This window comes from Onychostoma macrolepis, chromosome 04, assembly GCF_012432095.1.
Source record: "Onychostoma macrolepis isolate SWU-2019 chromosome 04, ASM1243209v1, whole genome shotgun sequence".
Lineage (NCBI taxonomy): Eukaryota > Metazoa > Chordata > Actinopteri > Cypriniformes > Cyprinidae > Onychostoma > Onychostoma macrolepis.
The window spans coordinates 28,600,592-28,617,625 of record NC_081158.1 but is presented as its reverse complement, the minus strand read 5'-3'; the positions used below and the strand labels follow the sequence as shown (position 1 = coordinate 28,617,625).

Sequence of the window (17,034 nt, the reverse complement as noted above, 5' to 3'; positions counted from 1 at the left end):
TTTCACTCAGTGTTCTGTTCTGACGGCGCCTTTTCTGAGCACATACACCCAAAGCGCGTGCTGTAAAAAGCTCGTCAAACAGCGCCTGATTACTGAACTAAGTTATGTTTTGTGCTAATACTGTCAAAACACACAAGGTTTATGTATAGACTCAGTTGGTTATGTCTAAAATGAAGGTAAACAGCTGAGAGAAACGCATGCATGCCTCTATATTAGATGCGTGCAGGTCTTAAAGGGACAGTAGCCTACATGCTGCCGACTGTATTTAAAGGGATAGTTCACCCTAAAATTGTAATTCTGTCATTATTTACTCACTCACATGTTGTCCCAAACCTGTATTAATTTCTTTGTTGTGCTGAACACAAAATAAGATATTCTGAAGAATGTGGGTAACCAAACAGTTGCTGGTTCACATTGACTTTAACAGTAGGAAAAAAAATAAAATACTGTGAAAGTCACTGTAGACCAGCAACTGTTTGGTTTTCCACATTCTTCAAAATAGCATTTAGTTTCAGCAGAAGAAACTCGTTTAGGTTTAAAACAACTTTTGAGTGAGTAAATGAAGGTATAAAAATCAAACACTAGCCTATTTTAATTTTGAGGTGAATTATTCCTTTAATGTTAATAAAACACAAAGAGAAAAATCACTCACTACTCTTGACTGAAAAACTTTAATACAGTTGCTTTAATAGGAATCAATCTATATAGTGTTTTATTTTTATATTTGTTCATTCAATTTCTTGAATGCTCCTGCTAAATACACCTATTGTAGACTACAATAAAACACTGTTTATTTTATTTGTATATTATGTGTATTTGTAATGTGTATCTTTGCTCTCATTTTTTAATAACAAAGATAAAATAATGACAACAATTTTTATCTTCATCCACTTTGGCCTAAATATCCGCCATACTTTTTAATATTTTGTTACCTTGAAAGGCTTTGTCTTTATAATAGGGAAATTAGTTTGGCTGTAATGCTCAAACAGCTTGCAAAATAGAAAATCTAACATGACAAAGAATTGTGATAATATTGTGAATCATGATATTTCTAAAACAATTGTGATATTTTTGCCATATCGCCCACCCCTAGCTGAGGGGGACCAAACCCATAACCCCCCTTCCTGCGAGGGAAAGGACAGATTGTGAGCCAAAATCGTCACAGTTAAAAGAACCAAAGACTTAAACTACTTCAGTCTGTGTGCATTGAATTTATTTAATACACAAGTTTCACAATTTGAGTTGAATTACTGAAATAAATGAACTTTTCCACGACATTCTAATTTATTGAGATGCACCTGTATATACCAGGACAGCCAGGGACAAGAACAGTTTCTTCCCCCAGGCAATCTACAGAACAGTTAAATGCTTGTGTATTCTCATCTTATTTTTATTGTCTGTGTGTCGTTGTTGTCTCTGTGAACTGGAAGCTTTTGACACTAAAAGAAATTCCTTGTATGTGCAAGCATACTTGGCAATAAAAGCTCTTTCTGATTCTGATTCTGATATATATTTTTATAAATATATATTTATTTATTTTCTGCAAATACTGCAGTGTGCTGGATGGAGAAACTTAGAAGTTTATAAACAGAGGCCATGGAAGAAGAGAGCAGGTCCTACAACAAATAAATTCTTCTTAAGGTATGCTCCAAATTTACCATTTACCATTGAGTTCACTGAGATCTGACTAACTATGTGTCTATATGTGTCCCCTCTTTATCTCTATTTCCTTTTTCTGTCCTCTTTTAGGATAAACTTCAGGTCCTGGGAGTTCTCAGAGGTTCTAAAGTGTTTTTATGCATTTGTTGATGTAAAATTTTCAATAATAATTTCAAATAAATTCTCATACTTTTTACATTCATATGGTGTCATTCCTACTGGGGGGTAATGGAGGGGGAACTGCACGTGTGTGTGTGTGTGTGTGTGCAGGGCCGCATTAAGACTTCACTGGGCCCGGGGCTATGACTTACTGCAGGGCCCCCCATCACAAAAATTATATATAGCTTCAAAATAAGATTTTTATCCTATCAACATTTTTGATGCACTGAAATTTCATAATTCTTGTTACTAATTACAATATCACAAAATAATACTAGCCTAAATAAAACCAAGCTTACTTAAGACAAGTAAACAGTCATGAATGACAAAAGAACAAAGATACATAAATCGACCTACTTGAAAAACTTAAAGCACTGAATAAAAAACATTATATTGTGTAAAGTAAATGTACAAATAGACTGAATGGTCTTCACTGTATAAATTCAATATAGATTAATTCTTATTTTACAAAAGTGATTCAGTCAAGGACATGGAGTGATGTTTGATTCACATTATTGACACAAATGGCAACAGCAGCTATATCAGGCTGCTTTCGAGGAATAGTTCACCCAAAAATTAAAATTCTGTTGTTTTTCTTAACCTGTATGAGTTTCCTTCTGCTGTTGAAGGCAAAAGAATATATTGGGAACAATGCTGGTAACCAAACAGCTGCTGCATGACTTTCATAGTATGAAAAAAAAGTCAATGGGGCCCAGAAACCTTCTTGTTATGAACATTCTTCAAAATATCTTCTTTTATGTTGAGGTGAACAAAGAAATTCATACAGGTTCAGAATAACTCGAGGCTGAGTAAATGATGACAGTATTTTAATTTTTGGGTGATCTATCCCTTTAAAATCTCATCATACAATGCCAGGAACTCACATAGCCTACTACACTTCACATGCATGCTTTATCTTTAACTATAATGTTCATGAAAGACACAAATGACTGTTTACGAGGATACTCGCATATTGACACTTATGCTTAACCATATTTGAACGCTCAAGGCGCGAAAAATAACTCAAGTTTAGGAAGGTGCTTAACGCGCCGCGCGTTTTTAGGCTGTAACGCGTGCATTTGCCAAAATAAATTCTGCCCCGCTTCTTAATGTCCCTGAACAGTTACATTTGTTTTTAAACCACAATGTTTAAAATGAGTTTAAATGATAAGCTAACATCATGACGCGCTAAACGATTGACATATTTCTACCGGATTATTTCTCAACCCAAAAGCGAATATAGGCCTATAGAGGTTGTTCAAATACAACAAGCAATAAACATCCATCAAGTTAATAATCAAACTAACCTAAAATCTGTGGCAACGATGACGCTATGTTTTGATCTACTCCATGTGTCCGGTCCACTTGCTGTTCCACAACTTCCACTCCATCATCAGCTTTAGTAAAATAGTCTGATAGCTGGGAATTTTACTGACTAACTCGTGTTTTTCCCCTCTCTCCTTATTTTAATTTTATTTTATTTTTTGAATAGTTGACATTTTTACTTTTTGAAGATTGTTCTTTGCATGAGATTACGCCAGAACGAAGCGAAGAGAGAGAGATGAGTGCGCACGCAGCGGTCACCTGATAGATAGGCTACACAGGTCTTTCAAAAGCAATATATAAAATAAATGCATTTGATTGGTAAAACAAATTCAAACGTGACGTTTCAATTTCTAATGTTACTGCAATGAAATTTATGGAAAAGCTCCACTAAATAATAGCGCTAATAAGTGGGGGGCGTGGTGGGCTTTGGCGATCTGCGCTACCAATGACCAGTCAATCTTCTCCACAGCCAATCACGGGCCCCCTCCTTGCTCGGGGCTTCAGCCCCGCCTAGCCCAATGGTTAATGGTAGATACTGTGTGTGTGTGTGTGTGTGTGTGTGTGTGTGTGTGATATTTGTGGAAACAACATTGTTAAAAAAAAATACTGGCTTTAATAATACATTTTTTGTAGTTTTAGAGAACCAATTAATTACATGAACAGTTCTTATCCATGTAGGCTATATATATATATAATATTGTTTTGGTAAATTTCGTTGTTGTTATTAATTAAATTAATATTGGTTTGTATTTCATATACATTTCCATTTGGTATCCAGACTCAGGCCAGTACCGGCTAATTGTATAATCTATGCTGGCGTGATTGTGGCCCGATGCCGGCAGTGTCAGTTTCGGCAACTGGACTCGGACCAGCGTACTCGGGCCGATTCTAGCACATCATTCACTCCCGTAATTCACAAGAGTCCGGCAACCGCATCCGGGCCGAGCTATTTCTTCCGGCTTGCCGGATTTGGGCCATTATCGGGCTGGATCATTTTGGCTACCTGAGATACCACCAGCATACCGCCAGCATCCCACCAGCTTCCCATGCTGGTCACCAGCATACCAGCACCAAAACACAACATATGCTGGTCTTGCTGGTATGACCAGCTATGCTGGTCTATGCTTTTTTTTTTCCAGCAGGGTAGACAGTTTAATATCACGTCAGTTTGAGCTTGCAGAATCGGCGAATCTGCTGCGGTCGTTCCATCACATCTGGAGCACAGACCTGAACCAGGAAGTTGGTCACCAGATAACACGGAAACCAGTTAAACCGTAACACCGGCATCAGTGTTGCCAATTTGGGGATTTTGTCGCCAAATTTAGCTACTTTCTCATTGTTGCTGCGACTTGTACTGATTTTTTGCGACAAGGAGCTATTTTAGCTATATTTAAATAAAAATAGCGATTTTTGGAGATTTTTAATTTTTTACTTGGCCACACCTTAGGCCCGTGACCTCTCACGTTTGCGCTCAATCATGCCAATAGGTGCGTTCGACTTTAAGCGGCGCTGCGCAGAATGGTCAGTGACATCAAAGTACCGCGAGAGCGATTTGAATGCATATGATCCGTCTGCTCTCTTATCGCTCGCGGTACTTTGATGTCACTGACCATTCTGCGCAGCGCCGCTTAAAGTGGAACGCGCCTAATGAGTCTGCGCAGTGAACATCTGCCATTCAGACATGATGACACACACCACCATTTCATTATAAGCATCATGATGGTGGAGAAAAAATATGATTACATCAGTGCATGAACATCTTGTTTTAACCACAGACACAAAAGTTATGCCACAATTCATGCACAATTATGTCAGCCAGATACTGAGAGACACAGTGCATCATCGTGTCATGTGTGCTGGGATGCAGTATTTTGCACTTACTTTGTAGTAATAGAAAAGAAAAAAGAAAAGAAAGTGACCCATACTTGGAATTTGTGATTCAGAATTTACTGATTCAAATGCGTCCAGTAGAGTTACAAGTAGACCTAAGCATTTCCTCATTTCACTTCAGATTTTTTTTGTTATAGGCCTATCCGCCGATCCTCAAGGAAATATGAATGAAGCTATTCAGCCTGAAGAACCCAGAGTGCTGTCATCAAGAGTTTATTTGTAAACAATGACTTCATCTGACTAAAATTACCATGGTTATTAAACAGATAATAATTAAGATAGGCCTATGATTCTAGAGTTAGCACATACTATTTCTGTAATATGGCCAAATCAATTACAAAATCGTACACAAAGGAATGCGCATGCTCGGGTCTACACCAATAAGATTTGCCATGTTATAAACCAATGGAATTGGCGTCCAGATTGCACTCTGGAGTACTTGAATATAAGATGTTTTTTCAGATGTATTTCTAAGAAAAAAACATCGTATTCTGGTCAATACGGTATATGGATGACTGAAATATCTGCAATTTTCTGGGGGGATTTATTTTTTATATCATAACACTTAACTGTTTACCTGAGCACACGACTCCTACATCCTCCATGTGCTGACAGTCATGTTTTCCCCAGCCTGGAGAAGAGCAGCTCCACAGGGACGTCTCATTCCCCTCACACTCCACCTCATCCAGCCATATGGGTCCAGAACCAGGACCAAACCAGGCTGGTACCTGCTGGTTACTGAGGGCCACTCCACACTGCAGCTGTCTGCACACCACATGGGCATCTTTAATATCCCAGGAGTCATCACACACTGTCCCCCATGAGCCGCTGTGAAAAACCTCCAGCCTTCCTGCACAGTCTCCCCCAGAACCCACCAGCCTGATGGACCCGCGACCTGATATTCAGAGAAAGAAAAGCACATTATTGATCACGAACAACTGAAGAATCTGCACAGATGTTGTTCTTCTCACCAAGGCACCAATTGTCTGACCAGGATAACAGCATTACTGAGAGAATTATTAGGCACATGATCTGAGATCAGCTACTCTATTGAAATCCGTCTCTGGACCAGTAGTTGGTCTTTACATAGAAAGTAACACAAACTTAGATTAATGCTACAAAAGCATGGTTCTTTGTTAGTTTATGAAACCTGATGCATTAACTCATGTTAGCAAATTTAACTTCATTGTTAAGCACTACAAAACAATGAATTAATGTATGTCTGTCTGATGCTTATTTTAGACCAGGAGATTATTTCTCTCATGAAAAAATACCAGTACAAGATATGACAAAATAGAGGTGAATGAAAAAAAAAAATACTCTTAGAATAGAACCATCCAATAGAAAAGCACCCATGGTAAGTAAAACAGGCTGTGATTTTTTTTGTTTTGTTTACTCACTTGGTCTTTACTTCAAAATATTAGCAAAAATCTCACATGCAATAAAAGGTATAATTAAAGAAAAAAATAATGTGAAATTAAAAGCTTTAAATTGTTAACAATTAACAACTTTTCTAACAATTAACAACTCTAATTAAATTTCAGCAGGTATCTAAAATGAGTCAATACTACTTTTACTACTTACTACTCACACTTTTAAAAACTCTTTGGATCTACACAAATCACGCAAATGATCTATTTTAGATTCAAAATTAAAATTTTCACTTAAAGGTGATAAGTTTGCATCCCTGAATATTCAGTTGTTTATGTCCCTTTTTTATATTTGCATACAGTACATATATTGTGTATAGAATTATTGTAGCAAAACTGAGCACCTGCGACCATGGAATTTATATTTGTAGAGAATATTTCAGTAAAGTCATCAAGAAAATGTTTTAGGAGTTGCAAACTTGTATTTTGTTTCTTTCTCTCTCAAACCAACAAAACCTTCTCAAAATCTTCACTGCAGGTGCATAAATCCTATTCTACAAATCACAAATTACGAAATTCACAGGCTGTTATACCAGATTTATGCAGGGCTATATTTAATTTTTCCAGAATTTAACTGTGGTACTTGTTGATAAGTTCATGTTGGAATGACCTGCCTATCTCAGTTCAAGCAGCTTTAGCTTTGAGTCTTTAGCCATTTTCAAAAAGCCATCTTTTTCATCAACACCTGACCAATTAATGCTATCACTTACCTATTCTATTCAGTTCAATTCTATTCAGTTTGATCGAATTTCAAATTCTAATCAAGCGTGCAAGTGGGATCTCACATTCTGATATGTGATGTGAGATCTTACATAAAAGTTCTACTTTACAGTCGTGGTCAGAATTATTGGCACCCTTAGTTAATATGATCGAAGAAGTCTGTAAAAATAAATCTGTACTGTTTAAAATGCCACAGATCTGTCTGGAAGAGGATGTGTGTCTATATTGTCTATATGCAAGGTGAGGAGGATGGTTTGAGTGGCCAAAGACTCTCCAAAGATCTCTAGTCATTAGTAAACTTTGTTCGTTTCCAAACTTTATTTGTTTACTATAGTTCATTGTAGGTTGATTTGTTTGCACACCAAATTATGAATGAACATGGCTGTAATTTACGCTAAATTATGAATGGGCGTAACCATTATTTTCATTGTTGTAATGACATGTATTCAGCAGTTCAAAAATGTTTTCTGACCATGGTTTTACTGTAGTAACCATAATTTAGCCATGGTATTTTAGTTGTAGAGTCACAACAATAAATTTACCATCGTTGTTACTGTATTGGTCATTATATTTGCAGTACAGCCATGAAATTGTAAATGAATATCAATCTGCCAAGAACAGCAGGAGTACTACACTATTATAGTGCGCGCGTTTTTGTGAAAAGTCAGGACATAGATTTGTATAATGACAAATGTATGACATAGGTATTACAAGGTGAAGGTGACATCTCAGGACATTGACCTATGTCCCCACTTTTTAAAACGCTTATAAATCACTCAGAATGAGTTTTTTTGGGGGGAAAGTTGAAATGCACAGTCTCATGTAAGGGGTAGGGTTAGGTGTAGGGTTGGTGTAGGGCAATAGCACATACAGTAAGTACAGTATAAAAACCATTACGCCTATGAGTAGTAAGTAGCCGCCAGCAAATGACAAAATGATTAATTGCTTTGACCTTTCGTGACCTCATAATATTATTATTAATAATAATAATAATATCCATATGTGCCCCTTTGATCTCATAACAAGTTTCGGATGCGGAAATCGGTCAAGCGTGAAACTCCGGCGTCATCCGGGAAGAGCTATGTTATCCGGTGGTGGAAAAACCCATAAATGAGTTGTCAAGTATTGTTTTGAAGATATTATGGCCCGTTTTGAATCTTTCTCATGGAAACATCTGTGTGACGAGCGAGTGCCCCTCCCATCTGCGGTGCGCGTATCAGGTTGCGTTCTGAGGCGCGCGTTCTCGCTCACTCTCTCTCTCTCTCTCTCTCACCGCTAGCGCAAGCATACCTAAATGTCTGAAGTTCTTATATTTTAAATTATTTTACATCGGTCACCTATAGTTTCTTAAAGTTTCTTATTTTATTCATCCTCTTCAAAATTGTGCCCCACCGCTCACTGTGTGATGAAACATGCAAAGTTGAATTCCCTTTCAGAAATTCGATCCAGAGACCCATCGTCTGTTTAGACAGATGCAACCGTGGACAGCGTAATTTACGGTTTTGTTTTAGGAAGCTTGTTTAAATAACAGTTCTAGGCGTCTGTTTCTGGTAGCCGCGACAAAATAAATATTTATAATTAGACATGGTCACGAACAATTTAGCGGTAATCTTACACAGGAACAAGCAGTCACAATTGATCAATTTTATGGGGTGTTACACATGTCGCTATCCTCTCTCTCTCTCTCTCTCTCTCTCTCTCTGTCAATTTTCAATTCAATTCAATTCAGCTTGTGTTGACTGTGTAACACAATGTTACCAAAGCATTAACATATGTATATATAACAACAACAACATAAATAACAACCTAAATAACAATAAAATACATCTAAATAAATGAAAAGATAAAGTAAGTCAGTTTCAAGTTAATCATGTTTAACATCTAACATTGTGAATGGTCAGTGTTGGGCTAGTTACTCAAAGAATGTAATATATTACTCATTACTAGTTACTCCTTTCAAAAGTAATATTGTTACTTTACTTATTACTTTCTGGCAACAGTAATTAGTCACACTACTAGTTACATTACGATTTTCTTCACACCCACAGAAGCTGTAACTGTGTATCTTCCACATAAAATTCTTCTACAATGTTACTAACAACATATTTCTGCCTCATCATTTGACCAAAATCCACATCGGATCGCAGTCAGAAGTTATTACAAACACTCAATAACGATCGATAGTGGCATTCGAGTAGAAGTCTTGTATTCATCTCATTAATTGTCATGTATAGCTTGAAGTAATTTTTCCGTTACCCATATGTGATTAAATTTTGTTATGTATTTGATCAAATCACATGAGTTTGTAAGAAACTGTTTAATTTTCCAAAAATATTTGTAATTATATTAATATAATGTACCACATGCTGATCAGAGGATGTAATGCCAGAGTAAAGTAAAGCCACAACTTACACAACAGATCTTTTTCCTGACAAAATCAATATAATGCAATATTTCTATCTGCTGAATGTAAGCTTTTCCATATTCCAAGTTTGCCTGCTGCACGGGGACATCACATGCATGTGCGAGTCGTGAAAATTATGAAAATAAATCTAGGAATTATTTGATTGTTAGATTTTAAATCAGCGGGGTTGAGGCATCAAAAGTAACTAAGTAACTAAGCTGTTTTATGGAAAGTAACTGTAATATTATTACTGAAATCTTATTAGTAATTAGTTACACCACTAGTTACTGCAAAAAGTAATATTATTACAGTAACTAAATTACTAGTAACTAGTTACTGCCCAACACTGTGAATGGTTAATACATATTTAGCAGCTAGTGCAGCTGTGTTATCATCTTCTCCAAGTAAGAAGGGCATTTTCTCAGTATCACTAAGTTCAGTAAATGATGGAATCAATGCTTCAAATCTGGGGAGAAATGTTTCCCTCACATTGTGATATTTAGGACACATCAGCAGAAAGTGTTTCTCGTTCTCTGTTTGCTGTAGATCACAGTGTCTACAGATCCTCTGCTCTCGCTCTGTCCATGTTTGTCTATGTCTTCCTCTCTCTATTTCTAAATCATGGTTACTTCAGCTGTATTTGGAGAGGATTTGTCTTTCTGTAAATGGATTAATCAATAAATAATTGGCAAATTTAGTGGTTCTGTTTAGGGTTGAGTAGCATTGGAGTTTATTTTGAAGGTCAAAGTGTATTTTTAGAGATTCATCATGACTGTCTTTCAGATTTTTGGCCAATTTCTTTAATAATGGCTTTGGGGTTGTAGCTGTAGTCAGCGAGGAGCTGGGTTTTATGGACTAGCTGAAGAGCGAGCGTGTTTAGAGGATGAGATTCTGCTGAGGTTTCATTGGCGAGGAGGATTTATATCGGACTGAATCAGGATCAGATCTATGGAGGTGATTCCAGAACTGAACACATCTCTTCTGGATCTCAATCGCATTAAACTTTTTATTTTTAATTAAAAAGTTATGCTTGTGGGTACAATCATTTGGAGTATTACTACACTCCATAGACAAAATCATTTTTACTGTACGCCTACCAAAATTCTGCTACAACCATTTTTAATAAAATATTGTTTGCAAGCTATCTTAATTATGAGGACTCAAGAAGCTAAAGAGAGACTTATTTCTATTTTAAAGAATATGGAAATATATAATTATATGACAGCATGCTACTACCATGTTACGAAAGCAAATCATTCATCATTCATTTTAATCAAGTATTCAACATTTAAGTTTATTGAACTTATAAAACACATCATAGTAACAAAGCAATGCAAATCATTTATCATACATTTTAATCATATATTTCAACAATTACTTAAGTTCACTGAACTTATAAAACTTTGATTATTATGAATTATGACGACTCAAGAAATTGCATCATAAACCACAGTGTTATATCAGTGTAGAACCCATGTCACTATACAAATTTGTGTTCTGATAAATCATATAAACAAGTAAGCGCATACATAAACATTTCAAGAACATGTGTGTTCAGCCTGCTGGCATATTAATGTAGCCCAGTTTGTGCTGAATACAGCATAATCAGACTTTGGCCATCAATATGTTTTAAGATACTGAAAAACTCCAAAACACCCAGAGAATTATATATCATAGTAACAAACATGTTACTAAAGCAAATCATTCATCATTTTAAGCGTATTTAGCATTTATTTTATATATTTATTAAGCTTATTAACATTATAAAACAACATACTAAAGCAAATCATTCATCATACATTTTTAAACACATATTCAGCATTTATTTAAGTTTATTGAACTTATAAAACACATCATTCTTGTCTTTTAAAGATGTCAATAAATAAAATGTGATTAACATACTATATAAAAATAAACATTTACAATAGTCAGGCTAGGTGACAATAAAAATCTTACATGTTTTGATCATAGATTTCCAAAATAAAATAAAAAATAAAATAAATAAAAATAAAAAAAGTTTAAGTTATAAACATTATTAAATAAAAACAAAACTCGCAACTCCTCTTTGACGTAATCTCCAATGTGAAACTGAGGGTCTGCTTTAGACACTCAAAGAGAAGGGAGGGTCGAGTTACTGACCAGATGATCTGAGATGTTATCCTTTTTTCTTTTTTTTTTCCAGAGTGAACGAAGACATTTAAGAGTTTAAATAAGATCTTTCAAAATTAAATGACTGTTTAAATGAAATCTTAAAAGTTTTAAATAACATCTTTTATTTTTTACTTGTAAATTAAACCTAAATTATGATTTTTATTCAACAGTACGTGTTCAAAAACTTAGTTGAACCTTTTAAAGGAGACTTGTACTTAGTTTATTTGATTTCAAAACATATTCCAGCTTAAAAGGTGAAATAAAATGTTTCCCTATCTTAGAGTATTACTAGGGTGAGCCTGTGATCTAGTTCGGCACTTTATGGTCGTACTTTTCTGAACGCTCTTTATCAGCAGGGTGAAACATACCCTTAGCTGAAAATATACTATTGGTTGTCTACTAAGAAACATATGTAGACAGACCATATGACGATGTAACATCTTGCCTGATGGTCACGTGATTTGAAGGGTCACGCAATAACATTCCAGCTCATTTAAAATGTTTGTTTAAGTCAATTACAGACATGTGAAAAGTCTTTACAAAATCGACCATGTTACCATGGCACACATTCTTTGGAGTTGTAAACTACTCTTGAATGAATCCGCACATGTGAGGAACACCTTATGCGGTGCAATGGGTCCCCTGAGAATATTTAATTTGCTTTAAAAGCACAGAACAAGCTAAACGAATGTCAGACAGTATGAAATTACCTACGTTGTTAAAACCTATCTACAATATGTATTAAACATATGCTTTGTTGTTAAGACTGCTTATTAATAGTGGTGATACTGATGTTAAGTTTTAACGGTTCACAAGTCTCATAAATCTATATCATTTTCATTTATACATTTATTACTTTTCTTATTTTTACAAAGGTTTCAATTCCTAGTAAATATAAGGGCAAAACATGATATTACAAAATAAATCATGTTGACAAACGTGGTTGTTGCAGTGTTTTTAAAATTGGATTATTTAAAAAATAATCCAAACAGATCCACACACACACACACACACACACACACACACACACACACACGCAGGATGACGTCATTCAGGAAGGTCAACAGTTCAGGTCGGCATATGCAAGCTAGTTTTCAAACTTTTTCCCCCAAAATCAATTATTTCTATAATACTTGCTGATTTTAAAGCACAAACTTACTTTAAAGGTTGAATAAAAGGTTACCAAATGTAGTTTCATACCTGTTGTGTTCTAACAAAATCATTAATCGGTTCTCTTTGTTTTATACGATTTACTTGTATTACTGCACAAAGGTTCCCGCTACTTTTATAAGTCTGATAAATATGTGGTCAATACACGAGGAACTGAGAATCAGGCTACAAAATAAGTTTGACACAATGTTTTTAAGAAAGGCAATTTATTTATTTTATTTATTGTATTGTATTTTATTTCTTTTTCTTTTTTTTTTTTTTTTTTTTGAAAATACAACTAAATCAGATAACAGATCATTCTTTCTTTTTGACAAACCTACATTTCAAATAATTTTTCCCCGAGGTGTTCATTATCCGAGTGGAACTACTCTTATTTCCCAATACAGGGGTCTAGATGAAGCTTCTTAACCGAACAAAGAAATCGCATTTCACATCCATTCAACATATTTCATTCAATATTTTTGCCTCGTGTATCGTGGTTTCATGCCTTTGTCTAACACTTTAGATGCATCAGAATGTGGATTTTTCACCATCCAACATGAAATTAAAGAGGTGTATCAGCTGAGCTTGTTTCAACTTACCATTTTCTTAGGTTATTATTTTTACTCACATAGATATAGATCAGATATAGAATAAACCTTATCGTCCATGCTTTTCCCCTACAGACCCAACAAGGTCTATGGAGGCACAGTTGTAAATTCAAGAGACCTATAGTTACCCAGACAATTTTCATCATTTAAGAAAATCATATCGCATACAGAATACAGAAAACCTCCTCTCGATCCACTGTGACCGTCATTTTACTTGGGGTTAGTGTTACGGATGACGCCGTTCACATTTTGTTTGCTGGACTGTATATGTCATTACAATGACTGTAGGTGGGGCCTTCTCTCTCTTAGAGCAGTCAGCATTCAGTGTTTATAGAAATAAATTAAATTAAGAAAATTTCGACTTGAGAGCGTTTGACTAAGTCCGTATTACTTTTTAGGACAATTATCCATATCCGTAGGATGATAAGTCTTGTTGATTTACACATACAACTGAAGCATCTCTCACCATTTAGTAAAGTTGATGTTGTCGCCTTCTTTCAAAGTTTTCCGTTTGCTATCAAATATTAGGCCTATGCGTACTACCCTTATAAGCATAAGCATCTGCCTCTTGCTAAAATTTTTCTGTTTTGTCCACTTTTGGCAGATTTGGTAGAGGGACTATGTCGACTCGTTGTAATGTGACCGCAATTAAGAACCGTAATGTTAAACTACATGCCCATGAAAAGGTCACAGACGTAGTCTTTTATACAGGAAATATGTTTGCACAACAGAAATATGTATCGGTATAACAAATACCTAATACTGAAATACTCTCTTTTAAATATATTTAATGTTTTTAGTTTTAGTGTTTTAGACGGTCTGCACCAACACACAGACACATGATTTAGGTATTCATCTGACCAAAAGTTTTGATCTTGGGAAACACGCACAACACCAACTGAGAGTTGTCACGATTGTCTGCTCTTCTTTAAGAAAACATGCGGTCAGCAGTTTTAATTCTCTTAATTTTTCAGCCGCAAATGCTTGTTTAGCTTAAATATTAGTTTTTAGTCATTTACAAAAGTGGCAGGCGTGATGCTTATATGTATTTTTAAATAATTACGACAATGTTATAGGTTTCCGGTACTTGGACGAATCCTTGACAGAGTGTTACTCAATCAGTCCTCTGCCTTATCTTTTAATGCAATATTCCATTGCATGTCACTAAGACAAATTCTGTAACAGCGTTCATAAATGTATATAAACGTACAAATCTTTATAGAGACAATAAGAACAATACGGTCTAACATCACAAACAAAAATTATTGTTCTAACTCTTTCACACCAGACTGGTCCCTGGTAAGTACCCTAAAACTGAGAGGTATCTTGACTTTATCCGTGTTTAACGGCGCTAGGCCTCGTCACACCGTTGTGAGATATAAATCGCAACGTTTTTTCATAGGGCAACGCTTTGAAACCAGAACAATTCCATGACTTTGCGCATTCTTTCTGTTTGAATTTGTTTACCGCTCTTGTTGTATTTTCCCCCTCTAAAGGTAATTGTTAGGCCTTGCGCTTTGCGCCCTAGTTTTTTTGCTGTCTCTTTGTTCATATAAGTCCATATTTCTGCTAATTTGCTTGATTTAATAAAACATGGCTTCATCCCACCCGTCGTCTTCATTCGAGACATTTACGTTATATTATTAATACTATCCTAGTTTAGATATCAGATACCAGACCTATTTCCGTATTCAGGCCGATTTCTTTTTTTAGAAAATTTATTTAAAAAATATATTTGTAAATTGCTCATTAGTAAGTCGCTTCGGAAAAAGGCGTATACACTTTAACTTTTTTTTAAACAGTTTATTGATGAATATACATTGAATTCAAATTGCCGTTACAAACAAACAATAGCGATGACATTACAGGCGGTCTAGCCAGAAAAGAAAATCTCTGCAAACCAACATGTTTTGCTGTAATAGAAAATCAACCGACGATCCGACAATTTCACACGTCATGGATTCATAATTTTTTGAGACCAGCGCCACACATAAATCTGTTACATAAGTACACAGACAGAGAACCTCGTTAATGTCCATATCATCGTCACACATAACATCCAGAATTTTTCTGGCGGTTAAAGAGACTGAGCCTCTGCCGGTAATAAACACGCTTGTCAAATCGGGCCATGGGTTATTTTTCAAGCGTCGTACAAAGTCCATTTCTTTCTTGAGATTTGTCACACGCTTGGTATCCCTCGTAAAATCATGATTCGGATCGCACGCATGCTCGATGACCACGGTCATCAGTTTGATCATTTGTCCTCTGTAAAGCGGTTTAAACATAGAGTCTATAACACCTTTTACAGGACACGTTTTTCCCGCACCGCAGTCGCACTCCAGTTGCTCATCCACAGCGGCGCCAGAGTCGAGCTCCATCGGCTTTTGCTCGGCATCAGACATCCTTTTCAGAACTCGATTCTTTCCAAGAGATAAACTTTGTCTCCTAATCGATATAGAGCGTTGTCGCCGTTTCCTAGAATGTGGATCGACTGTTTTAATCCACGACGGTCCTGGGGAATTTCAGCTTCAGTTTCAATTTCCGGTTTATGGTTCAGATCCTCCGAAGCGATATTAATTGAAAAATTGCAGAGTGATTCAGGCTCAGACACATTGGATGGTTGAAGCTGATTCTGTCGGTCCATTTAGATAATGTTTTGATCAACAAGAGGCTGCGGTAGTTCCGTCGTCTGCGCCTTCTCGGTATTCTTACCAGATCTAGGAAAGCACGCGATAATTTATCCAGAACAGCGGCTCTTTGCTTGGGATGTAGCGTAGCCGTAATGACGGGTCTTTTGTACATTCGAGCGAAATAAATTGTTGAGGTCTTGTTTCCACGTTTCAGCTGTTGGTTGGTTGGTTGTTGAGATGGGGGGCGTTGCACTCAAAAGAGGAGGGCTGCGGGTTCGTGTTTTGGTCAAAGAGAAATAGTTCTCGCAGAAAGATATTTTGGTTCTTATATTAAGATATTTTAGGATTTTTGTTAAGACATTGACAAATTGTTTCGAGTAACGTATCGTGGCTACGCAGACTGATCATTTAACTTGACTGAAACAGTTCGTCTATCGTTGAAAAAATTATGTTTAACAGAGGCTTCTACGGTCATAAAACGTGCGCTTTTTTTTTAGATCATATATAATAATAGTACTTCGTGAAAACCTCTGATTGCGGTATTTATAAATTTTCTAAAAAAAGAAATCGGCCTGAATACGGAAATAGGTCTGGTATCTGATATCTAAACTAGGATAGTATTAATAATATAACATAAATGTCTCGAATGAAGACGACGGGTGGGATGAAGCTATGTTTTATTGAATCAAGCAAATTAGCAGAAATATGGACTTATATGAACAAAGAGACAGCAAAAAAACTAGGGCGCAAAGCGCAAGGCCTAACAATTACCTTTAGAGGGGGAAAATACAACAAGAGCGGTAAACAAATTCAAACAGAAAGAATGCGCAAAGTCATGGAATTGTTCTGGTTTCAAAGCGTTGCCCTATGAAAAACATTGCGATTTATATCTCACAACGGTGTGA

The 17,034-nt window shown here is 35.9% G+C and overlaps 1 pseudogene; it reads right to left on the bottom strand.

The window, feature by feature from the left end:
• Positions 1 to 15,901, bottom strand: part of LOC131538538 (deleted in malignant brain tumors 1 protein-like) — a 43,667-nt pseudogene extending 27,766 nt beyond the window's left edge.
• Positions 15,902 to 17,034: the final 1,133 nt, after the last annotated feature.